At 38.2% G+C, this 26968-nt stretch overlaps 1 long non-coding RNA gene across 3 annotated transcripts; it reads left to right on the top strand.

Annotated features, from left to right (window-relative positions):
- Positions 1 to 11050: 11050 nt before the first annotated feature.
- On the top strand, positions 11051 to 26698 carry LOC112972169. Of its 3 annotated transcripts, XR_003255563.1 has the most exons (7): positions 11051 to 11169; positions 14813 to 14901; positions 20893 to 21121; positions 23023 to 23115; positions 23339 to 23440; positions 25500 to 25548; positions 25940 to 26698. It is a non-coding gene; the product is annotated as an uncharacterized LOC112972169 (long non-coding RNA). The 3 variants fall into 3 exon arrangements; XR_003255562.1 differs by having other exon boundaries at positions 23023 to 23440; XR_003255564.1 differs by lacking the exons at positions 11051 to 11169; positions 14813 to 14901 and adding an exon at positions 14927 to 15077 and having other exon boundaries at positions 23023 to 23440.
- Positions 26699 to 26968: the final 270 nt, after the last annotated feature.

Genomic DNA, 26968 nt, shown 5'->3' with positions numbered 1-26968 from the left:
GGACACAGTTTGATAAAAGACTTGGGCATAACCACACTTGCTTGGGCACCTGGACCCAAGATAGATTTCAAAATCCTCTTAGAGTCAGTACAGCTTAGTATGCGTCTCCCACCTGTAGCTCTTGGAAGAGGATCCTAAAGGATGTTATGCCTGCTAACAAGTTTTATGTATTTAATATTCTCAGATGCCCTCTGACCACTTTATATTTCTAATGCCGGAACATTCCTTTGAGCTTTTTGGGGTGACTTTGTATAACATAAACACACGGTTGTTATTCTTCTGATTTCTAATAGCAGTTTTCTTCAAAACCTTTCTTTTCTCATTCTGTCTTATGCCTCTTTTGTCAGCAATGCAACTTTTCCTTGTCTCTATATTGGGCAGCTTTTTACTATCATCTCCTTCCTTTTTTTCAGAAGAAAATCACAATTTGGAAAGCATGATTTACTTTTGGAGGGCCGTTTGCTTTCCACCAGAAAGGCCATGTCTTAACTGGTCAGTTAGGTCTTACTGATAAACTTAAGTTGCTAAATTGGTTGGTTGAAAGTTAGATAAAAACTTAAGATTGTTAAAGGGCCAAATACAACCAGTGTAGATTATTACTATGTGCTGGAGATGATACAACTGTACAATCTTATTAGATGTTTGTAGCTATGTTTTTTTCCCATCTTTGGGAATAAATGTCTGGTTTAGGTCTTGATACAACCGTTTCTGATCTCTTCTTTTGCTTGTCTTATCACTATTTCTTATTTTATTTTGATAAGAAAGAGTACAGAGAGTCTCACACACACTGACATCTTGATCTAGAACACCAGCATACCAGTCCCAAACCAGCTCCTCTCATACTTACCCACTACGAGGCCTGTGATTTCTAGAACATAGAGCTGTCATGCACGCCACTATACATTTCCTATCATGATCTAATTGTATGATCAGGGAGAAAATAAATGATAATTTCTGTGTTTAGTTTTTGGTACTGTGTTGGAGCTAGAAAATCATTAGTAGTTAATGCTTACATAGCAGTAGCACAGTAGAGGAGAGCCTCCTGTTCACTGCAGTCTGTTTTGATACACTGCAGTCCAGAGCACTACCTTCTAAGATGATCATTGTAATTAAATATGATTCCTCACATCGTAGTGTTTTCTATTGCACACAGGCTGCTTGGCAATAAACTAGAGAAATAGCATCATACTTCTAATATCTGCTTCCATTTTCTTTGGAAATTAAATCTGTTTAATCACAAAACTAAATTCAGCTACATGCCTGCATGTCTTCTCTTCCTATGACATTTGCAGGAGCAACATTATCACCACCTAACATATTTCTACAAACAGAAATGAAGAAGGAATGCAAATCTTGTTAGAAGGAAATGCAGGTTAGAAATTACAACAGAGAAATTTTTTCTCTCAGTAGCTCTCTAATGCTTCAAAGCAACAACCACAATTCCCAGCCACACTTTGCCCAAACATCTCCTTGCTCTTTGCAAAAGTCTGAGCCTTGGGAAATGTCTTGGGTTTATTTTCATGTCACTCATAGTTGGAAGCTTTTAGTCTTTTGGATTTTTTAATCTGTTCCCACAGACAGTTTGTATTTAGTGTTGGACCTGAAGTGGACAATCCTCAATCTAACACTGAAGACATTTAGTATGTTGAAACACTTACCTGCAATTTTAACACCTATATTTATTTTAAGTCCCCTAAATGGATCATATCAGTGGAGCCCATTCTCTTTCCTCTTCTTGTTCATTATGAAACTAGTTCTTATAATTAATAAGGAGTTTGGGAATAGGCATATTATAACATCTTCCCATCTGAAGTTACTATTTTTTCCCTCCATTCGGATGATTTAAAAAGGGTGAGATCAAATTTGTGGTTTTGTTTTACTGAGCATACCAGACAACCATACCATATGGTACTATAGTATCCAGTATTATACAAATAGAGTTTATCTATCTCTATAGTGTACTATATGACAGTTGACACGATGTTGATGGAAGAACTCATTTATGCTGGAGTCAGGAATTCAGTCCTTGCTGGTCCTTGTTGCCCTTTGGACAATATCATTCTGTGCTGCCTCGGAAAAGAAAGCTGAAACAAAGTTTTTCAAGCTTTTAGTATAACTTTTTTGTGATGCAGGGTTTTTTCCTGCTTCCTGCACATTCTCCATGTTCATTACCTATTCTCTTCTCATGGGCAAAACAGTCTCAACTCAGGGAATTTTACTTAATATAATCTGTTACCAATTCACACAAACTTTTGATTACTGCTTCAGGTATTGAGGGAAAAAAAGAAACAATTAAACAGTCAGGGAGACAGCCTTCCTCCCCCTTTCCCAGGCTCAGCTTCAGTCAAACACCTCTCCTCCCCCTTCCTAGTTTCAGCTTCCCATGTTGTGGCCGCAGGTTACAGTCAGTCCCCCACTGATGCCTTCAGTGAGGCAACGAGCAGCACAGGAGGTTGGGGTGGTGTGTGCAATGGTTTCTTTCTGCCACTCCTTGTTTCTTACTGCCCCTGGTTCCTCCACAGGCCACAGACCCTCAGGGGTGTCCCTGCTCCAACGTGGGTGGCCCATGGCCGCGGTCCCCTCAGAGGGGCAGATGCAGYTCCCCTGGCATGGAGCACCTCCTTCCAAGAGCACGCCTCCAGCCATGTCCCCAGCAACGTCTCCTTCCAAGTGTCTCCCCTCTTCCTCCTCGTGACTCCCTCCTTTCTCCTCCCCCCATGGCTGCCGCCCTCCCTTTAATATGTTTGCTCAGGGCTCCGCACTCCTGCAAGGGGCTGCGGCTGCAGCCTTGGACTAGAGCATGGGGCAGTGCCGGAACCGGCTGGAACCGGCTGGGACCAGCCCTGGGCGGCTCAGGGCGCCTCCTGCACAGGGCGCCCGGCAGCCGCCTGCCATCCAAACCCTGCTCTGCTGCCCAATGCACCTCTCTTCAAGGCATTGTTTTAGCCAAAAATCTACACTTTTTTTAGCTATTAGCTAGGAAGAAGCTCCTGTGGTCTTCAATGGCATAGACAGTTGGTTGTTTAATGTTTTAAACAGTGGCACACAAGGGAAGATTTCTGCAAATGAGGAGAGAAGACACTGCCATGTAAACAGACACTGACCTCTGTACTGTACAACACTAAAAGTCATGTGTTTTCCCCTCCATGGTCTAAGGACCTGAAACAGAGAAGTTATTTTTGAAGTAAGATGATATGTTAGGTTTTATAGGTACTTATAAATCTTGTGTTTTATGTCCATGGGTTTCTATTAAATGTTTTCTGTTCTTGTGCCTTGGCTCAACATGTTGTGTCAAGCAAAAGACAGGTTGGAAAGGGCTGAAGATATTTCAAGATACTTTACAGAAAACATTAAGCACTGCAAGTTGCCGAAACCTCTTCTTTCTTTATCGGTTCACATTTGTAGTAAAACACTCAGAAAGTGCAGAGCCATGTATTCAAAGGCACTTTTGAAAAGGGCTGGTTTACTACCTTTAGAAGCTATCCAGAATAGTAATGTTTTCTTGGCATCTGCTTTGTTGAGGGGTTCTCTTTATATTTTGAGGATGATTTATTTATTTTCTGCATGCATTTTGGGGCATGTGAGAGATGAGTGAAAGAGAAAGAAGTATTTTTAAGTAGTGTTCGAAGAATTTAATTAAAAGAAGTTAAATGCTGTGTTACTGAAAAACCTGGAGGGAGAAGAATTACCCGGGCAGTCTATATTCACATGGAATATTAGTTCACATGTCATATTAGTAAATCACTAAAATAATAGGAGTGTCACTGCAAGGCTTTACTACAGAAATTAAAAACAAGATAGATCAGTTGAATCTCCCTGAAGGAGGCGGAAAGAATAAGCATAAAATTCCTTGAAGGGTACACTTAATATTGTAATTATTGAAAAACAAATGAAGAAGGGCATTAGCTACCCATAGTGCAGGCCTATGGGCTAGGTATGTCCTATTATCTCATTCACAGCTACTCAAAGCTCCTCTGTCTTCGTCTCCTCTTCTTCCTCCTTTCTGTGGTGCTCCTGCTCCAGTTCCCACCCCTTCCCACCCACCGTCCCCAGCCATTTTTCGGTGCCTTTAGTGGATGTGGGATAGCTCTGGATCAAGTGCTAGGAATTGAATTACAAAGGGAAAATTGTAAGGCAGTGTGAATTGAGTAGAAACTACAGCATAAGTGTGCTGTGGAGGGAGAAAGCAGTGTTGTGTGGCAGTTGGGGAAAGCACTACACTGTGTGGGATGGTCTCTTTGGAACAATTTTGTGAAAAAATATATTAACGTGAGTCTTGTCAAAAATATCTGGGAGTCACTTGTAATATCTAGCCAAACATTTGCCCTCAGAAGAAAATACGTTCCTTACCTCTGAATCAGGGGAGATCTGGAGGTCAGAATTGGAAAAACATTTTGGTTAAAGCAGCAAAAACAAAAGTTAGGAGCAAGAGAAAAACAAGTGGGTATTTTAAAATATAGTGTGGAAATTATCCTTTCTTTGTAAAGCGCTTTGAGATCAGGAGGCAAGAAGTGTTACAAAACCACTGTCTTATATTCAACTATAAAATACACCTCTTGGAACAAGCTGTCAGAGTGTCTGTCATGTTACAAATAATTGTTCTTGCATTATTTACTTCTGAGGGGAAAAAGGAGGCAGAGTCAAGATCCACTTAAAATCAATTATCTTAAACCTTAAAATGAAAATTCAGATTCTGAATTTGAAACCATTCGCTGTTCAGAGTGAAGACTGAAATGCAAGCAGTTGGGAGTGGGAACAGCAGAAGACTTTAGGTACTGGAGAAAAAGAGTGAATGATGATCCACCAAGTCTTCCTGAAAAAATCTAGCCATAAGTAAAACAAAAGGAATATGTATATGGACTGAGTAAAATTCCAGGAGTAGAAAAAGCAATCCAAAACTAAAGGATCCAACTTAGTCTTCTCCTCAGAGGAGACATTAAATCTTGTGTAGACTTATCAAATTATCAGTTTCATTCCTCTGCAAATGTTGGATTAGTTTTACAGGATTTTTCTGCTTTCATCGGACTTGGTATTAAATATCCCAAGAGAAGGGACGTTAAGCATTTATTTTGGGATATTTTCTATAGAGTGATAGAGCTAATTTCAAGGAAATGTTATTTAGACTTTCTTCTGCAGTCACTTTTAGTGATTCAGAAGTGCTTGGTTTCTGTGTTAGTTTATGCAATTTGGAACTCACTATGTTATACCATTGGTTCAATAGAAACATCATGAATAAGATAATGTCAGCAGAAGTCTTGTTCCAGTTGTCCAACCAGAGATATTTCTGGAGGGTGATGAAAGTACAGTATAAACTTACCAAGCACAGAACAGGAGACAATGTGCACGTGGGAAAGAGAAAGAGATCTGTGGCTCAAAATGAGCTATGGAGCTCAGCAGGGCTCGGAACTGATTTCAAAGCTTGGCTAATATCCTGCAAATGAGAAGCATTTTCATATTGAGGCTAAGATAAGATGAAGGAAAAATGTGTCCCTGCTTTTGTGCCATATACATTTCTCTTTCCTCTGACCACTCTGAAGCTTAGAGGTACTAAGGTCAATATGTGCTTACAGAGGTCTCCTTGTACTTCTCAGGACATCAGAAATGGAAAGGAAAACCCTCTGTGTCATTCATTCCATGACCCATAATGTCCATAATAACTATGACCTTGGTTATTGCCATGGCACTGTTGTATATTTCTAGATGAAACAGGAAGGATGACAAATAAGTTCTATGAGAGTTATTGTAGTCACTCTATTCCTGTTGAGTACTTTTCTTTTTCTTTATGATACTGATCAATAGGGTCCAAATCTTAGACTTGAAACAGCTAGGTCTCTCTTAAGCAGAGAATGATTTTACTCTGTAATGTAGATACTGCTACCAAACTAATTTCATTCTCTATTGTTTTTCCTCATTTTCCAAAGCGTTTTCACACCCACGTTCTACCACTCACTTTTTGTTCTGTGCCACCACAAGAAAAAGGAAGGAATTTAAAAGCTAATTTTCTTTATTTATATTATGCGATAAAACAGCAGGTAATAAAAAGAAAATCTTGAAGTCACAATAAGTATTATTCCAGAAATCCACAGAATTCAGGAAGATTTTTCATACATTTTAATACATCAAACACCATTTTATTACAAGATATGATTTCTTTCTTGTTAATACGATTTTTCTGTCAATGCTTTATCCTGCTTGTCTTATCATTTGTTTTATCATTTTACTCACAATCAGAGGATTATGGATTTTTCAGAGAGGTCTGAAAGCTTTTAACTTTTCCTGTGTTCTAAGAGCCCAGCTTTGACAATGTAAACACCATTTTATCCATGAACAGCTAATATCGGGCTCACAAAGACAGCATGTGTTTTGAATTATTTGTCTGTCTACTGACTCACTCACGAGTCTTAAATTACGCATCTACAGACTGGTAGTGTGACCAAGCCCTAAGTGTGTTATGAGTCTAACTCGTTTAGATGCCAATGAGAAATTACTAATGTGGAAGTCTAGAAGTTAGAATTACATTTGCTGGTGCAATATTCCTAAACTGGAGGGTTGTATCACAGCCTCCTCTTACGCATTACCAAGACTCGCCTTAGCTCCATGTTGAATAGTTGTGCCTGAAGTAGCTTGGAGAGCATGTCAGCTGATCAAATGCAGGTCACTTTAAGATGAGATTAGTCACTTTCTGAGCTCTGTTGACTATGTAAGTTAGATACCTAGGACTATGGGAGACCTTATGAAGCTGCAACAGGAAGCCTGATAAGGTGTCTTACAGCACCTCGTAAGATGCCATATACCTATGCTCATGCAATTAAATTCTGCCCTAGATCTCCACTGATTATAGTAGGTGCTCACATATAGACACCTGTATAGTAGCAGATAAGTGTCTGAATAGGAATCTATTTTATTCTTCAGTTATTCTTCATCCAGCTTTAGTTATACAGATGCACCAGAGGAATGTATTAGGAAAGGTGACACATCAAAAGCTTCATGACCGGCATATCTGGAGTCAGATCTAAGGGTTATACCAAAAAAAATCTTAGTTTTAGAAAATTCTATCAGTACTCTGTACCTTCAAACCCAAATGACCAGCAACAGTACTTGTAGTGCTCAAATTCCTTGTAGTGCAATTGTACTCCTTCCTTTATTCTCTTCCTCTGTACACTGCTCTTGCCTGCATGATGCAATAAAACCTGTTGAGACTGAAAGTACTCCTCAAGTTTGCAAGAGAACATTAGTATCTTTCTGTGGGGACATGGTTGCAGGAGCCATAAAGGAGATGAATGATGACATTAGGTTTAAGTGAGTACATATATTTTTTCATTTGGAATAGGAATAGAATGCTTCTGTCAGTATCACTGAGGCCTTTGTTTGTAGTAACGTTCATCAATAAGCGAAGAAATATCTGAACACCCAGTGAAAGAAGTCCTAGCTTTTTTTCCAGCTAAAACATAAAATGATTTCATTTAACATGTCATGGTCACCTAATTACCCTTTATTAAAAGAATTTCCAAATCATCATGTCATATTATTAACTGCCACCTGGTGCGATCATGAAAATTCCAGTACTTATAGAAATTTCGCATTTGTCTTCTAAATGGAATAGTCAAATATATAGCTCCCCTTTCCACGTGTCACCACTAGTTACTTTGCTGATCCAAATGACTGAAACTAAACACATCATTAACTTACAGACAATAAGAGATGACATAAAGTAAGGGTAGGAATAGAAGCTATTGCTTCTTCAATACACTAAATCAATCTGTCTAGGTTACAATGGCCTCTCTTGAACTATTTTCTCTTTCCAGATGTTGAACATTCTGGTGCTTCTCCAGATCTCAGATAGAATGAGAGAAAATCTAGACTGATGTATGGGTGAATTGCTAATACAAAAAAATGAGGAAGGGCTTCACTGCTTTCAAGGTCATATTTATAACATGATACAGTCCAGGTAAACCCTGCTTGCAGGATGATGTTACTGTAGAAGTCTTCAGTGCAGAAAAATGCTATTATCTTTTTATTATAAAGAAAGCCAAATTATTATTTATTCTATAAAAGCACATTAGCATTTCAGAAGATCATGTCTGAAATGCTTAGTGCATTTGCTGATTTTATTTTCAGTATGTATACATAGGGAAAGTCAAGACAAAGTTGTTTGCTCATTAAATCTACARATGACTTTTAATGGTGCTTTTTCTTGTCTTGGATAACCTTATTAACTGCGTAAATTCTTTCCTGTGTGTTTCAGGTAATTGAAACTAAACACTTTGGGTATATATAAATGATTTATTTACAATGTCTCATCACTATGGTTGAGATTCATGTCCTCTAGATTTAGTCATCTGCAACACAGAACATCTGAGTTACTTTCCCTAGTTTATAGTCAGTGGAGAAAAAGAGACACTTTTAGAAGTACAGGTTTATTTCCCTTGATTATAAAAGAACTTCGTAGTGACTAGCTCAGATATGTTCATCGACATCATAAACATCTAACATCTTTGTTGCCAGCAAGGCAGGTTCCCACCGGCTCTAGAAGGAGACACCTTCAGGGAAACTTCAGTATGCTTGAAAAAAATTGAATACGTTAGGAATTCAGTCAACATATATATTCTTTCTTGATGTTGTTCCAGGACCAAGGGGCTATCCTGTCAAGGCGAAAGGTCATTTCTTTGGGCTCAGCCAACATATATAGCAGGTGCTCTTGAATTGCCATAAGTTTGGAGATGAAGCTATCACACAGGGTGGTTCTATTTCACTGTGGTTGATCAAGAAGCCTGGGGGAGCATGTCAGGGAACAGTCTAAGCTTTACTGTATTTATTGTCATGCAGGTAAAGTTGCTTTTCCTCTCCCTCCATTAGGGTTTTCCATAGTGATAGCTAACCTGAATTAGCTTTTTCAAAAGCAATGTGTGTTTTCATCTACTGATGACAGAGATTAAATGTAAGGTGACAGCTATTATGTACTCAGGCAAGTTGTATGCATTAATAGTACATTTACCATTAGCAGATAGCACATGCTCTCTCTAAGGTCTGCATGAGTGATCTGACTACAGTAATAGCTGTTTTGTTGTGACAAAAAAGTCTTGTTTTTTAAATTATTTAATAATATCTTAGTAAACTGACTTTCACAGTTAATGTGTTTCTGATGTTCGTGCCCTATATTTTCTGGTACATAGAGTGAAACCATGGAGGAGAATCCCTGTTCTCCTCTTACTTTCATATGTGTAAACATGAAATAGCTCCATATTCAAATCAGTGCAGCTGCAAGTGAAAAATGGGAACAAGATAAGGAGGCCAGAAGTGTTCAGCTGAATATGCAGCTGCTTTCTATATCTGAAGTGTGCACAAAGGATTCCAGTTTTATATCTTGAGATGAAATTAGTAAATGCAGCACAGTCATTCCTAATCTAAATAATTTTTTAAAGGGCAATTTTGACTTCATGCAACAATTCACATTTTTAGATTACTTTCAGTATTTAGGAATATGATGAGAAATGAGTTTTGCTCCTTAAGAAAAAAGAAAATTTGTAGGCACTATTTTCTTTTGGATACAATATTAGCTGGGTATAGTTGGGATAAATTCACACAATATGTGCATAAAATAAAACTGTTAACAGAAAATTTTGATATATATCATTCATTAAGAGTACAAATTTTCCAATCTGGATACGTGACTTAAGCTGCCTATTTCAAACAAAATCTTTCAGTAATGTTGAAAGACAAAGCTGATGGAAAATACATTTTGGTCATTATAAAAAAGCTGAAACTCTTTCATGGAGAATACTCTAGCCATCCCAAGTTTTGCAGCAATGGCAAATATGAGATTCTGAGGGATTTTTATGGCAAGGACATGCTTTTTGTCATATTATGAAAATCACAGTTCACACATGATCAAGAGAAACTGATTTTAGGAGTTAAATATCCAAAGAAACCATCCTCTGTAGCGTCATCCATCTCAGTATTAACCAGACCCTCCTTGTGACATCCTTGATGTGTGGTATCATCCTCGGCTTTTCCATAATGTTCCCAAGTAGTTCTGGGCAAGTCACTTCATCTAGATTTCTTATGGAAAACTACTGACTGCATGTTCCTCATTTTCTGGGCATCTAATTTGAGATATTAAGGTCTGATTTTCAGCTGGATTAAGTAAAAGGCAACTGCAAATAAAGTCATGTTGTGTATCTAATGTRCCATACAACCTCATATGCTCTGAAAAATTAGGTTCTAATTATTTCCAAATTGTCAGTAAAAATTAGTGAAAGCATTTCATCTCATTTTCTTCATAATTTAGTTCCAGAGCAGTAAAACAGGGGTTAATATCACCTTTTACCTCTGTGGGGTGTTTGAAATGTATTGTATTAGTGCGTGCAGCCAGCTACAAAACAGTAAGAAGAAAATAAGAATAACTGCTCATTAATTTGAATATAGTAACTATTAACTCTTGTACAAAAAATGAAGGCTGGTGACCTTTTGATAATATGCAGTCATATAGTTAAAGACAAAATTGTTAAAAAGAAAATGCTGGCACTTTTCATTCTGTCACTTGCCTGCTTTTGAATACTAGGCTTTGTGATTCTAATCTTGTTCTTTTGATGTGGGGGTTGGGGTTTTGTTCTGCAGTTTCAGCTGCTAAGACAATAGACTCTACTTAGTGCAAAGTCTCTGTTTTCATATGATGACAAGCAGGAATTGTGTTATCTTAGGACACGGTTTTAGTAAGGGACAAAAAGAGACAAAGGAGTCCCTTTCTGTAGTATCCATGCAGTCCAGATCATCTCTGCACTGGCAGAATAAGCGGCCAATTTTTGTGGGAATGTAATTCTAACCTCAAAGGACAAGTGTATGTTCTCCATGTGATTAAACTTCTGGTAAATGGAAGTTCAACCACATTACTACTTTTTTTTTTTTTTCCTTGTAGTGTAAGCACATGTGCAAACTTGTGAGCATGATACCTACCATTCGTTCGCTCTTTTTTAATAACCTGCTTGTACTATAATTTATAATATGAAATGTAATCTTAAAAACAAAATCCAGTGCTTTCATCTTCCAGGATAGTGTTCTAACCACTGAGGTGCAGCTCAAGATATCCTGTCATTTACTTTGGAGGTCAAAGGGATAGGTTTGAATCCATGAACTAAATTACGATTTCAACTCAAGTCTCCCACTGCTTGGGTGAGTGCTAAAACAGGCTGTGATATAAACGATGAGTTTTATGTCCTCCATCAGTTTTAAAAGAGAAGGGAATCTATTGCTACTTTCTCCGCAGAGCGTGATCTTGCCGTTGCATGTGAAGAGTCTTTGGAAACTGTCTGGTGGATTAAGACATTATGGAAACAAGGAGGATTAGGTTTGAAAGTGAGCTAGGACGGGGACAGTTCTAAATAGACATGTAGCCTCACAGGGACGTCCAAGCAGAGCACAGATGCCTCCAGCTTTCAGATGAGGCAGATGCTTAAGATAGATTTAAGATATTATCTGGGCCTAGATATTTAAATTCTCCCCAAATTTTCCTTTCTCTGCCTACTTTGGGTTTATTGGCTCCTACCCTCTGCTATGAATCTGCAGTGTTCTAGGTAGGTAAAATTTCCCAGACATGTCAGCTGAAGTTGGCTGGAGAAAAAAAAGTCAGATCTTGAGCAACCTCTGCTGATTTTGTTGGCTTAGCTAACCTAGGCAAGCTGAAGATTTGGCTGTGTATTTAAGAAGAAGGGGTGCTGTCATAGCCTGCAAGCAAGGATGCTATCTCTGTATTAGGTTAATTTTTGTCACTATAGTTTACAAAACAGGTACAACTGGCTTTTATCAGTCCAGCAGTATAACAGTTCGGGCTGTCTTCTTGATAAAGTATTTCTCTGCTTTACTTTACGATGGGCTTTAGCAAACAGCACACAGGTTAACCATTGCTGAGATACATTTTCAGAAATTCCGGAGTTTATAACAACTGCTTGTAGCTCTTAACCAACATGTTATTTTGCATGTAGTAGTAATGTTTTTTGGTCCATACTTCCTACGTGACATGTAAATCATTGCACTCCTGACTTGCAGATTGGATTTAGGAGACTCCAGTGTGACTAACTGGAATCAATGTGTATACCCACATAAATTATTAACCTAGTTCTGCTTAGGATGGTGAGTACTTACAGTCACAAATAACCAAGGTATATTGGTATCCTAGATACAAAAGTGGCTTAATGATGTTAATCGCAGTTCATGTTGGATCTTTCCATATAAAACCCACACAAATAGCAAATAAAAATCCTATATTCCCCAGGCCCATTTCAGAAAGAAAATAGTGATATAATGGAAGTCTGATAAAAAGGTTCCAGAAAATGGAGCCAAAGGCATAATTTCTTCAAATTAATGGCATTCAACTTTGTTCCTTGTGTTTTTTTTTTTTTAATTTTACTCTCAAATAAGTCATTGTACTAAAATTTCAGGTCATTGAGAAACCATTGCTTTTAAATCTGTTAGCTTTCGTCCCACTCACCAACCCCATCAGTCTCAATTGCTTGGTGGGTATAATTTATTTTAAAAGTGCACTCTGCTGAATAAATCATATGACGCATTACACACTTAACAGTTGTTATTTGTATCTATCTTCCCTTCACCCTTTTTTTGTAGAGCAGTGTTTTAATCCATCCTAAGGAAAGAAGGAAAGGTCAAGAGAAACATCAGTGATTGCAAAATAAAATTGCTTTGTTAAAATAAAAGGGAGCCACAAGTTTCTGGCAGTAATCAGAGAGATTTGACAGTGGAGCCTGAAAGGGAGAGGTTCAGGCACTTGGGAACAGGCCAGGGAATAGACAGAGAGGAAAAAAAAGAGAAGAGCAGGAGGCCTGAAGCAAGCTATTGAATATATGGGTTTCCATCTGCCCCACTCTCCCACCTCCCCTCCAGAGGTGAAAAGCCTGTGGGGAGCAGGAAGGGGTTAGTCCTGTCCTACAGGAGTTCCTACTCCTGTCTTGCTGAGAGAGACTGCCCCCAGCAAGTCGGTAGCCTGTATTTGTTAAAGAAAAGAAGATCTTATTAAACAGCCAATGTTTAATTTAAAAAAAACACAATTTTAGGTATTCTTAACATCATGAAGCTTGGCCCAGCCTTACAAGACTATGATAAGATATGTCTCATGGCAATGCCCCAAACGATGTCAAATCCAGATCTTCACAAAAATTGAAAAGTGCTTGGACTTAACATTCCAGCTCAGGCTCAGATCTAATTTAACTTCAACACAATAACAGTAGCTTTGGGGAAATTTGTGCTTTTGTCACAAATGAACACCATATGAAAAGCTGCAGTTCCGTGTGATTCTTGGTCAAGGCACAAACTATTTGCAATGACCCACTGGTTTACCAGGTCTGTAAGCTATGAAAAGGATGTGATGGCTCTGTAACAAGGCAACTTCTCTGCCATTACATGTCCCAAACACTGCAGCATGTGGTGTTAGCAGGGACAGGGGAAAGAAAACCCCAAATTACCCCAAAGTTAATTTACCCTGTTCAGACAAGGGTTGTGGTAATAAGAATTCAACTTGTTCTCTACAGAAGCCACCCCTTGCCCAACATACAGACAGAAATCACCCCCTTCTTCTCAAAAGAGTTGCAAAAAGTTTATGACTCCTAGAAATTGTCTAGTTTACAGTCTTCTTACAAAGCAGAAATTTAAACAAGCCCCAAGCCTGCAGATTTATGTATATCTTTACACACCACTGTGCATTCCACTGAAATTAATGAGATTAAATGCTGTGTGTATAGCTAAGTCCATGTATAAGGTCTTTGTTATATCAAAACCCTGTTTATTTTTTCAGACCGCTCATTTTCTTTTTTAAGAAGCAAGACTTGAAGGTTTAAACAGGGTTTTTAAACAGGTTTTGAAGGGAGATATTTGAAACTGAGCTTTGCTTTGAAATTTGGAATGTTCTAAGATTCCTGTGTACATATCTGTATGGCCTGAAATAAAAGGAAATTGTCTGCTAGGTCCCTGTGAAGTGAAATTGCAGAGCTTTGCAGGTCTTGGATGAGGTCTTTATCCTCCACCCTAGGTAAGATAAAATGTGGTCCTTTTACCCTTGCTGGATTAAAGTATTAAAACAATGTGCATAGTTTAGCTAGGGACAAGAATTACTAGACATTACAGGAGACAGCTGTAAGAGCATTCTTCAGATATTTCATACCATCCTTGGCATACAAAATATGCTGGAGACAGAGCTGCGGTGAGGAAGAGAGGCATTTTGGAGACAAGCCCCAAGACACAAAACTATGAAGATCCCAGGCAATGCACAAAGGAGATTACTAAAATTTATAGGTTACATATGTACAGCCTGACCTACTATCAGACTTCAAATACTTCCTTATTACAACATATCCTCACAAATAGATGTCTCTAGCTGGCTTAAAAATTAAGTCCAGTGTTGGAGTTCCAGCCTCCGGAAATAYTGGCCAGCACTCACAGTTACAGTGGAAGCAGCTACACTGTGGCATCATGAGTAGCCTGGTTGTTCACACTTCAGCCAGTCATGAAAAGAGCTGGTTTTCTGTCTTCTGTTCTTCCGGTTTTCCTAGTGCAGAGCTTGAGGTGTAGCCAAACAGTGCATTAGCACTTCACTCCACCTTGAGCTTCAGACCACACTGGTATCTGTCCTGCTCATGGTGGATGAAGATTCTTGCAAATAGCACAATTTCCTAGTGGCTGAATCTGTGTTCTACAAGAACATTGTGGGCTCTTCTTTTTCTTTCTTCTTTTTTTTGCATATGAGTTTGTTTTCTTACAATGTGTGATATGTGTTTATGCATATTTAACCACTTCTGCTTTTGCATAGGAGACCTGCTGGCAGATAGAAGGGGACAGAGAACTGTTAATACCAGAATCCTCCCTGCATTCAGAAAGGAGTTGAGTCACAATAAAAAGGTTTGGATGCTGGAGAATGCTGAAGCTTAACTGATTAACTGATAGTCCATGTAGACAGACCTATAGAGAACTCTACCACCAGCTAAATAATATCAGGAAGAAGATGAGATCAAGGGGCAAAGACTGCCCTGGTCATAAAAGCTGAGGTTTAATGGAGTATCAAAGTGGCTTAAAAGGTACATTGATCCTTTTCCACAGCTGCACAAGTCTCGATGTGGCTCAAATTCCAAGGCCTCTGCTCTGACATGGTCTGATTTCTGGGGGGGTTCTTTTTTCTTTTTTCTTTTTTTTTCCCTAGTTGGCCCCATTTTCTAAAGCTCAGAGGTATTTGGTTTCACATGTAAGGAAAGAGGCATGTATCTGAAAAAAAAAACCATGCAAGAACACTGAACTGAAATTACATTCTTCTGCGATAATATGTAGCTGATTTTAAAAGATATATTGCAGAAAAAGGACAACGTACCTCACACTAACATCTGAATCACTTAATACATTTTCAGTCTGATGATGCTGAGCACTTAGCTTTGTTAGTTCATGTCTCTCTTGAATGTGAGACTGTCTGCAAAGCAACAGATCCATAAGAGCTGACCTCACTGTGTCTACAGTGCACTAGAAATACTAAAATGATTTAAGTTACAGTTACTAGTGTTACAGCTACTAGCTGGGGCAATGCGATTATATGTGTTTGGGGCTGATTCTATTCCCAGGACAAGCAATTTAAAGTAACTGAAGAAAGGTCACTATTTCTGGATAAGGATGCAACAATAGAAAAAAAAGAGTGGGCAGTACTTTCAAACCATCCTGGAGGCAGGCATAAGTAACAGAGAGGAAAAGAGCTGTTCCAAGGGGATCTCTTTGTCAGTAAAATGCTGCACAGATCAATGATATTTAAAACATGGGTCAGATGTATTGAGATCACTGCTTGCATAGAAATTCTCCCAAACAAAAATGTCTCTACCTTTCTTATTAATCCAAGTTAAATTGTTGTATTTAGAGGGAAATACACAGTCCCTTCAGCTGTTGTTGGTGTGTCAGTCTCAATGTCTCTGAGACTCTCTGTGACACATAATCCCACTGCAGCCACGCTCCGTTACAGAGATCTTTGCATAAGATCTGCAGTAGAGTCATTCTTTTACATTTCTTTAAGGAAAATTCCCTTCACAAACATTTGGGCAAGCAATATCTTCTCACTCACCTGTGTAACTAATAAGCCATTTGCCACTGTTAACAATTCATTGTACCCCTTTATACGCAGATAACTAAATCAAGTACAGGTCTTCAGTGTTAAATCTGTTGTTGTACAGTTAAGTGCCAAAGGAATATAATTTGTTCACAAACAATGATGAAGAGAGAACAGTTTTGAACCTTGCAAATTCATTGTATATTCCACTATATATTTAGATAACCTTAGTTTAAAAGGCCCAGGCTTCTAACACATGGTAGAATGTGCGTATCTTAAAAGGAGAGATACGGGGAAGATAAAAAGCAGGGGGACTTCAGAAGCTTAGTTTCCTGAGGTTTTGTGACCCGTGGTTGCAATACCCAGTACCTAATTAAGTGTAAGTTCCTATCAGTCCTGTTCCTGACACTGGATTAGTCACAAGGTCTCTTTCCTGAATTATCTGATGTCTAGTAAAGTAGTTGAACTGATACTGCAGTCTTTCTTGGACTTAAAAGGTAATTTATTCCTTTGTGTTATAAAGAGGTTTATTCAAGAATTATTGGTGAGATAATTCCCATATTTTCTTAGATGACTAAAAAGTGTGACAGATACCTTGTGGAAGACAAATGAAATGTTAAGTAATTTATCAGGTATAATATGCCACTACAGCAGTTTTTATGCATCTTTAGATAGACAAACTAAATTATGTCTGTCATCTCTTCTCAAAATATGACTTCTTATCAGGAGCACACATTCCCATTTATTGGTTATTCACATAAAAAGCTCTTAGGTGTTTCCATGTACTATCTATTCAACTTTGTGTTCAGCCATTACCTATGCTGGATCATTAGCTGCTCTGTCCCTGTCGTGTCATCTATGTGTTCTGCCCACCAAACATAAGTGTTATTAGCCTTACTCTTCCAGAGACTTCCCACAGTCTACTAGCTCCCCCACCCCACATACGATTCACTTGTTTGGTTGCGTGTTTTGTCCTGGGGGACTTTGTTCTTTGAAGATATTCAGCAGTCTTTCTTCCTTCTTCATAGATATCTAGGTTTCAGACTTGCACAAAACAGACTTTATTGTTCAGGCACTGAATTCTGAGGTATGTTGTACCCTTTGCAGAACAGAAAACAATTCAGCATAGCCTTGGTTCATGAACTTCAAGCACATTTGTTGTTTTATTGATCTCTGTAAAAGCACACAGGAAGCAGCCAAGTACAGCACTGAACCAGAACCATGGATAGTATGTTAATTAAGTAAAAAACAAAATGCTTTATAACAAAGTATTTAATTCCCAAGTTCCTCTAGGGAGTCATTGTTGAAGGTACACACAGGTCTTTTGCAGTCACTCTTTCTCTTCATTATCTGCTTGATTTTCTATTTAAAGAGTCCCCACTATTCTATCAGCTGGTGCTAGTGTTATCTGCAYAGTCCACACAGCAGCGGAACTATCAAAAAAATTCTAACCCAAAACAGTAACCATAACCTGCCCTATTTTTTAATAACAGTTTCTCACATGCTACATAAAATTGTGACTCCAGTGATGAAGGTGGAAATGGGGACTTGCTAAGAATTAACAGTACAAGTGTTGTAGAGGAAGCACCTGGTGTAGGAGGAAGCAATTGCAGAACTGGTGTTTGAGGAAGGAATGAGGCAGGTAGGGAACGAGTCAGAAAGGGGATCAGACACTTGCCTGAAGGAGGGATAAGAAGTGGTTGAGCTGGCCACTGAGTGTTGGGAGTGTGGAGTTGTTTCCTTGTATTAAGCTTTAAATGAATATTTGAAAGATTATGAGAGCAAAGCCAAATATTGATCCAAAGCCAAATGTCCATTTCACCATATTTATCAATGCATAAAGGCTTTAGATAGTATAGCAACAGGCTTCCAAGAAATGCTCAATAGAGAATGATAGATAGGCTGCCTCAAATCTGTTCTCACTTTTGCATGAGATCAGTCAAATATCCAGAGAGAAAATGTAATCCCCAGTTTGGAATTATCTCTTCCCATGAAGTATATAACAAACATTTAAGCTTCAGAAGAAATTACTCTAAAATATAACTGTTATGAGCACATGAAAAAAGACTGGATTGCATTTTAGTTTAATTTAAAATAACCATGTTGTTATTGGATACATTCGGAGTAATAGAAAATTAAGTGTCCCAAACTAATGATATATTGCTTCTATTTTTCAGTTGATATCCTCTCTCCCACCGATTTGAAGAGTCATTTAAAAAATAGTAGATATTTCTCTAGAAACATCAAATTTCAATTTTAAGGACTCATGTATATCTACAATGTATTATATGAAATATATTGGGGAATTTGATTCAAATGCTGTTACAGTGCCATCTGCTGAAAAGCAGCTGAGACTAAAGAGCCTTTGGCAATTCATTCTTGCTAGGAGCTCTTTAAATTCTTCATCCATCCTGGGTGCTTTTCAGTCTTTAACACCCTACAATATCACAACACAATCTGTAGTCCCAATACAGGAGGAGCTGTAAACACTACATTTAGATATCATTAAGTGTCAGGGATTTCTCTGAAAGGTATGCATGTACCAAATAAGAACACATTGGTGATGCTTAAGACTCAAACTGTCTTATATATATGCATGTAAACAGACAAGTATCTATGGGTGTATAGGCACAGCTCAAGACTTTTACTCTCTCAGGTTGACTCTGATAAAGAAACACAGGTCTAAACTCATTAAATGCTATTAACTCTTATATTTAAGAAAACATCAACTGAAATGTGTTACCTAGTAAGTTTTTTTAAATGCACTCCAGTTTCCAAATCTAGAAAAGCTTCTCAGGCATGTGAATAAGCCCTTTAAAATGAGCAAGACAGGCTGTATGGATTAAGGTAAGCTTTGATAACAGCCTGAATTTGGGGCATGAATCAGCAGTAGTTGGTCTGAGATTCAGGTTGGTTTTTAATTACAGCTGAATACTTTTGTGCTGCCTGCTTTGTTAAGAAGATCCATCCTTCATTCTTTTTACATTTGTTTATAAATTCCTCTGGTATACGATTAAAAACAGACTTCTGTCTTCTCAGTCCACAGTAAATCAAACAGGTCTCATCTAAGATCTGGTCAATAAGTTCAAAGCAATGTGCATTCATCTCCACCAGAATTCCACTGGTTATTTGGTGTAGAGGTATTTGTACTATATCCTGTCAGTGAAAATTAGGTGATTTTTTTTTCACCTCAGAGTGATGTTTAGAAATGCAGTGTATTTGGCATTATTCTCCTGCTTGAAAAAATTGCAGTGGTCATTCTGAGAAGAGAAGTAACAAAAGCTATTCAAGCAATGAATAACAAGTTACACACTGACACAGTGGACATTTCATAAATAACCAAAAGGCTGAAATTCATTTGCATAAGTTCTTCCATGAATAATTTAAACACGTAAAAGCAAAGTCAATCAGTAATTCACTGAAAGAGAAAAAGACTGAATTTCAATTAACACTGTCAACCGGCGTGACTAAATCTACCCACAGTTAACCTGTGTAGGACATGCGGATGTTTTGCTCTTAAATACTGCATGCTGTCTCAGGATCTGGCAGGTAATGATGCTCAAAGGTGCTTGTAAAGGTGTACATGTGGGCCTTTTTGCTAGTAAGTGATACTGGATCTGAATTGCCCAAGTTCAGCAGAATTAAGTAATTTCCAAGAGCCGTTGTTTGTGTCTTCCTACTTTGCTTTTTCAGGGTTTAAGTTCATATGTAACTGGGTTCAGAGACCTGAGCTAATCTCCCTAAATTCCTTCTGTGATTACTGTAGTAAGACACAATACTCCAGAGGGTGAGCCAGACACCAGAATTTCAACTCCATGCCTGAACTGTGTTCCGGAAAGCCTCTCTCTCTGCTCTTTCTCCCTTTTTGCTATGGAGGAAATGTAGGTAGATTAACTTCTGGATGCGCTCTGAATGTCTCTTCACACTCTTCTCTCCCATATGTCTTTCCCTGTTTAAAGCCCTAGTAAACAGCATAATGATAAAATAGCACAAAGAAATGCTTTAGTAAATGCACCTTATTTAACTCCTAGCAGACTCTTTCAGTAGCTACCAGCTGCCATATTGAAAAATCACAACCAGCTTGGGGCAAGACATTCAAGAGATGTGCACAAGTATCAGGAAGTTTTTGAAAAACTTGACAGATGCCTGTGTCTGTAGTCATCTACTTATTTGGAAATTTGAACTCAGATTTCAAAAAAATTGCATCCTGAGTCAAGAAGAAATACTGAGCATTTTGCTGAACAGAGCACTGTCTTCAATATGTATAAAGATATCATCAAAGGAACTTTGTGTCACATTGATCTGTTGACTGGACATGATGGGTTCCATGGGTTCTCATTAGTTTAGAGATTATTAATCAACTGAGTCTTTTTATTAATCATATCCTAAAAGAAGGCTGCTTGGCTACTAAACAAGTAGTTAACTTACAACTGCTGCATATGCTGGGAGCTTTCTAAGGACTGTGAATTGACTATACTCTTGCAGCCAGCCTGATCCTATTCCCATCTTTTGCTGCTTGCAAAAATGGATTATGTCCAATGGGTTTCACTTTGAAAAATGCTTTAACTTTTACTTTTATATTGTCCTTAGAATAATAGTAACAAGAGCAAGCCTGGCTGCCTGTTTTGGCTCAGAGAAACAACAGAATTATAAATGCAACTGATGGAGAAAAAGAAGCATTACTCCAGCAAACTCTGAAATCTCCCAGAACACTGCAGTATTTAAAGAGAAAAAAAAAACAAAACAGATACTTCTGTACTATGACCATTGCTTAATATGGTGTCTGAGCCATATTGTTTGTTTTCATTTAGATTCGGTGACTTTCACACAATTTTAGGACAAGATCTAAAGTCTACTAAAATTCTTTGGACCAACTGGTGTTCTACTCAATGTTATCCTATTTTACAATGATCAAAGAGATCAGTTATTTGGCTGTGGGCTACAAAGTAACTGGAAATCTTGATTCTGAGTCCTATTCTGAGATATTCTGGAAGATTTTGGGTTTCACCCGACAATCATCTTGAGAGAAAAGATGATCAGGTAGGTAAGATATTGGTTTGGGATGCTAGGGACCAGAGTTCAATGCTGTTTTCTCCATTAGGGTTCTTGTTTGATTTGTTCAACTCACAGACTATAAATGTGTCAGTTATTGTAAAGTCTTTTGAGTCTAAGGTGCAAAGTCTGATGAGGAATTCAGTGCACCTTACATATAACTACATATATTAGCTGTGATCCTTGGAATAGGCAGATCTTTAGTGGCTATATTTCTATGTGCAGTGAAGGTCAGTGTAGATCTTTGTGCATCATCTAGCTGGTTAATTTCTTCATTTCCCCTTCAAATGGGAATAATAGTCTTCACTACCTCAAAAAATAAGTTGTGCCTGAAAAATATGCCAACATTTGTGAGTTAATGGCTACAGTAGACCATTGGCCTCAAATATTCTTCAATAGATAAACACTCTCAAACTGTCCTACAGGTTGACGCAGCCCATTCTATAGGTAGGTATGAAAACTGAAGTCTTTCATTTTAAGTCTTGTCAGAATTTGTTGTTTTATAAAGACAACAGACAACTTTATAAAGATATCTTTTAAGAAACACCCTGGAGATACTCCTATTAAAGGGAACAAGTCATGTCAGCTTTACTTGTATAGGTTACAGGCTTATTGAATTGGCAAGTGATTTCTTAATTGATTCTGGAAGCATATGCCAGGGCCCAGGCATTGTTTGTGATTTCCACCAGCTCTCCAGAATGCTCCATGTTCTTACTCTCTGAGCCAGCTCCTGTCCTGAATTACATATCTACAACCCTGCTAGCTTCAGGGAGATAAAAACTCAGGGCTGTAAGCTCCCTGTCACTTTTCAGAGAGCCTGCTTTAATCCCCAACTCTGAGTCTAGGGCACTTGCACTCCATCCAGCAATTTTAGAAAAAACACACAACTCAGAGTTTATCAAAACATCTTCCTCCTGTGTTATGTATTACAAGTTACTAGAGGTCAGGAAAACAGTGCTTAAAAAAAGGTCGCTCACTAATTACCCAAGTGACACTCCTGATTATGCTTAAGAAATTAGAGTTCTGTTACTGTTCTAAATATCACTGCCGCAGAGGTTTTTCTAGTGCTGTACAGAGGAATCAGGAGTTAGACAAAAATGGGAGATACTCTTCTACACTGGGCTTCTCCAGAACGCTGTAGGCTGTGCCATGCATTCAGGCTATGCAGCAGACCAATGTGTCAGAGAAGAAAAGTCCAGATGAAATGTACTTGCAGCTTCAATTTCAAAGTCATGGTGCATTCCCTTTTGAGTAAAACCGAACATCTGTAATCTCTATAGCCATCCTTGTAGAGCATTGTCCTCTTACCTGTCTTTCCAATGAGACCTTACTGATGTTTGCCTAAGGCAAGGTTTGGCCGGAGTAGCAATATCTTTTAGAAGACAAACTAACATAATTGGGCTCTCAGGAACACAAGCCCTTCTTTGACTATGTGCTCAAAAAACTATGTATCAGAAGACCCCTGTGTTAAGTGGAGGTTTTTATTTAATCATGTTTTTCTCCGACTTGATAGAGGAAAGATGTGGATCACTAGCAGAGGCAGGTGAAGTGGAGATTTTTACAACCTGGATTAGGGCTCTTTAGGAACATTTATATCGTTTTTGTTCAAACAAATCAGATTCATTAAAATTTGCCTGCTTCTTATTCAACAAGGATTTATAGCAAACTGCTAAATAAGAGATATCTGAGGACCCTGGGCTTTCACTCTGGCAGTAATTGGGGATGTTATTGGCCTGGAATGCAGCTGGGCTTTGAGTAACACTCATTAATCGTTCTGACACAGAAGAACTGTGAAAGTACTAAGGGCCCAGGTTTGGATCTTTTACTTGACCTTTGTGAATTTTTAAAAATCTAAACTCTTTTTTTTTTTTTTTTTAATTTTAATGCAGTGTTCTTAGGTGAAGATTTGCCAAGAGACACAGAAGACTTTGGCCTTCCCATTAACAGCCAGTGTGCTGTGCCCCCCCTCACAATGTGCTGAGGTTGCAGTTTTAGACTATATCTTTTGCTGGTCATTCATGCATATCTTACAAAACATACAAGTATAGCATGCCTAAATAAAATACTGCTTCCTGCTCCAGTGCAAAAAGAGCAGAATTTAACTTAGAAATTCTGTAGAATTAATTTTTAAAATTAGCTTTCAATCCTAAAATTGAGCTCTCTACTAAGACACTAAAGATAATGCTATTTTCTATATTGCTGTAGACTTAATAGAAACAAATCCAAAGGCAGAGTAGTGAATATTCACATCAGCCCCCGTTACTGGCTGCCAATATGAGTTGAAGGATTTCCAAAATGGACTCACTGGTAAGTTACAAATAATTGCTGACATAATGAGTTATATCAAGAGTAATTAGATCCACCCTGCTTGTACTGGCTTTGATGTAATCTAGTGATATTCTCTTGCTAACCAGATGCTTCAATATTCTGCTGGAACAGGACCTCAACTTCGGTTGCAGAATCTGTGTTGACACTCAAGCCAGATTCATCCTAAATTATGGGATATATAGGCTCAATTGAGATATATAGTAGTAGCAGTAAAAAAGAAAGGGGGTTGGGTTTTTGTGGTTAAAATAAGACAGATTTGGTTTGGATAATTCCAGTCCCTAAAGAAGGAACATGTCTTTGCCATGTTTGTATAACAAATTTCAAGGTAAAAACACATTTTAGCAAAACCAGTGTTTCCCACTCTTCATGGACATATTAAGCATGTGCTGCATTTTACACTACATTTTACTCTCTGTATTAACCTGAAGAGATGTGTATGAATAGAAAGCAAAAGTAAAGATCTGATCACTGCTAGTGCATGAGACTTGAATTGGAATGATGGCTCTATGTAGTAAGCTCTAACCACTTGTTGCTAATCATCTAAATTAATGAAATTAATAGAAAAATATGCTAGTGTATATGCTTTTAAAGCTTTCTAAAAGGGTGAATTTTCCACTTTGTTTTTCGAAATTCTATTTCCATGTGTTGTCCAGCTCCTTGTACATTTTCATAATAGTAATATTTAACACTGCCATAACAGTTTATATTTTCCTAGCTACATGCAAACAGTTAGTGATCTGCATCATATTGACACAAATTAGGCCCACATGTGGCCTTATCACGCACATGCAATTTCTCCATCATTTAATCTCAGTCCTAAATGACAACTTTGGAATTCTCTGCCTCTCTAAATCTGCATTTGTCATTGAATTTAAATGGATCTCAAATCTATAAATAACTGCATCAACCCTGAATATTGCATTCAATTACTGAGAGTTTGCTGCTATTCGCATGACAGTCATGCTGGGCTTTCATGCTGTTTGCATCAGCAAATCTCTTCTTTCTAAAACAACCTCCTGTATGCATGATTAACAACTCAATCTGAGGTTGAATTTTTTTAAGCCTTTTCTCTAACATGTCTAATAGAGTAACTTTTTAAAAAGGTACCACTGGTGACCTGTAGCTATAACTCAACAACTGTTCTTTTTAACAAGASTTTATTTGGGGTTACAATGGTTAGAACCAGGCTTGAACACAAATTGTTGGTCTGTTTAGCAGAAAGCAAATTGAAAGGTAACACAGAATTATAGTGAGAATAATAGCATCTCCTTACAGGCAGACAGTGCATGTAGGTGCACAGTAAGAGAGGGTCAGGTTGTGAAATACTTATTTCAGGCAATTGCTACTCCCTACTGGGAGCAAAACTGGCCTCACTGGTTGTGCCTACAGTGCTGTTATAGAGTGGCCCTGATCTGGGGACCATGAATGAATTTGCTGTTTTCTCTTTGGCTGTAGCAGCACCCTCAGGCCTGGTTCTGGGGAAACACTGGTGTTTCTACTGCAAGAATCTCCCCCAGTGCTGATTGTGCCACAGTACACAAGAAAAGGTGCATCTCACCACCATGGGGCTGCATGTTAGCACCCCGCACCTGGGCAAGGAGCCTCATCTAGCCTTTCTGGGCTAGCAAAATATGCCTGATGCTCAGGAGCCATCATTATGGGGGGGAGAGCACTGCTTAGCAGCTCCTCATCATTATCTTATCTGCTGCAAGAGATAACGCATTAAATTTAGATTGCTTATAGGGTGGTGTCCATGTGTGGAGCCTGGTCTTCACTGTGGCCCATGTTTCAGGTCATTAAGGACAGTCTGTGGGTCACTCTTGGAAACACATTAGCTACTTCCTAATATGAACATTAGGTTCAAAGTTCAGATTTTAATAGATAAGAGGAAGATGATAAAGAGCAGGAAAGCTCAGAGGCTAATGTTGGTTTACACGTGCATAGACAGTTCGGTTGAGAAACACAGACATGCTTGAAAGGATCTTGAAGATCTGTCCAGAGCTACTATCTGATAACGGTCTGCAACATTTATTTGCAGCTGACCAATGCTATGGAGTAAGGGCCTCTGCGCAACATGGGAGATGATTGTAAGTGACTTGCCCAGACAATCAACACATTASAACTGCTACCTGCAAATAGGATAAAATAAGAATAAAATCATATTTAAATTAGGACAGAATGAGATCTTTTCACTCACTAAAAGGTATTATAAAAAGCAAAGGTACAGCTAGAGTGAAACATGAAGATTTTAACTGGCTCTCCAAGGTTTCTTTCCTCTCTTCTTTTTCTCATATATGCCTTGTTTGTGCACAGATTCCCTTCTTGTTAGATGTGTACATGTAACCCTAGGTACATGGTGGTTAAGGCAAACAAAGTCATTTATTTTTCAAAGGCAGCGTAGGAATAATAATAAAATAAAACCCAGTTGTGACTGGGTGAGAAAGGGAGAGAGACTTTTGACCTGCATTTGTTTTTCAGTGCCTGGTTTGTTTGGGTAAGCATTTCATCATTGCTCCTTAAAGGCATACCAGCTTGCTGGGAGGGAGAGATGTGCCAAAGACCCATGTGCTGTTCATGTTCCACTTCAGATCTTCTTCAAGAGCATCAGTGGGGACCTGACCTACTCTCTTTTCTTTCAGTGAAATTCACTTCAGTGCAAAGAAAGGCAAACAGGGCCTAACTCAAAAAATTTCCTTTACTCTAAACCCAAAACAAAAACAAATAAATGTGCTATGAGGAGAATGCTTCTCAAGGCGCCGTTCCCATTATGATTTATAAACAACTGTCTAATTTAACCAAGTGTGCTATGTGTCTGCTGAAAATATTTAAAAGATACCCTTGCTGTTATGGTAATTAAACATGCATGAGATGGAAAATAATAAAAACACAAAAATAGTCATGGTTGCCGCAGATGACTAATAAATATAATAAAGAAAGCTGCATTTAATAAGTAAACCAAAGTAATATGGTGACAGTGGGGCAAGAACATAAAGTCTGCAGAAAATAATGTGCTGTGCTGTAAAGAGCAACAAAAACTTAAGTCTAAAGGGCACAAAATAATGATGAATAACACTGAATGAGAAAATAATTTGTTGGTGAGCAAGAGACTTGAAATGCTCAAGGCTACATGAACAGCGTGATTATCCACAGTGATTACTGCATTTTCTTATAAATCTTCACAATGCCAGCGGCATTGAATTCCTTTCTAAGACCAGCAGAGCATTACACAGGAAGAGTGATCAGCCAAGTCTTTAGATAGAGTAAGGGAGAGATGAGGGTTGCATCACTTTCAGATATTTTCCCTCCAGGAACTGTGTCATAAAAATAATTAAGCTGAGCAGGGATTTGTCTCCAGGATGGACTTTAAGGAAGAATGGGAGGGAATCCTAAAAGACTCCCTAAAATAAGATCTCTCCCAACATATCAGTCTTGTTTTAGAAAGTTTAGTTCTTTCTTTTTATTTATAGACTCTTTTTAAAGTGTTATTTCTTTCTTGCTAAATGTGAA

This window comes from Apteryx rowi, unplaced genomic scaffold (genome assembly GCF_003343035.1).
Source record: "Apteryx rowi isolate R43461 unplaced genomic scaffold, aptRow1 scaffold_478, whole genome shotgun sequence".
Lineage (NCBI taxonomy): Eukaryota > Metazoa > Chordata > Aves > Apterygiformes > Apterygidae > Apteryx > Apteryx rowi.
The sequence above is the reverse complement of the archived record's forward strand: the minus strand, read 5'-3'. Positions and strand labels throughout refer to the sequence as shown.